The sequence below is a fragment of the Eimeria mitis genome, genomic scaffold, assembly GCF_000499745.2.
Source record: "Eimeria mitis Houghton genomic scaffold, Emh_scaff790, whole genome shotgun sequence".
Lineage (NCBI taxonomy): Eukaryota > Apicomplexa > Conoidasida > Eucoccidiorida > Eimeriidae > Eimeria > Eimeria mitis.
In genome coordinates, this window is record NW_013575803.1 from 16,269 (window position 1) to 16,479 (window position 211).

The window sequence follows — 211 nt, forward strand, 5'->3', positions numbered from 1 at the left end:
AGACAGAAGCATTGTTTATGCTGCTGCTTCAGGGGACAAGACGGAGTTCCTTACCCACACAAACACTTATTCATATCTGTGTACAGACACTGCAGCAAACTGCTGCTGCTGCTGCTGCTGCTGTTGCTGCTGTTGCTGCTGTGCAGCAGCAGCAGCAGCAGAGATCAGCGATGCAGGGGGCCCCCCAACTGCAACTGTTGGGGTTTTTCTC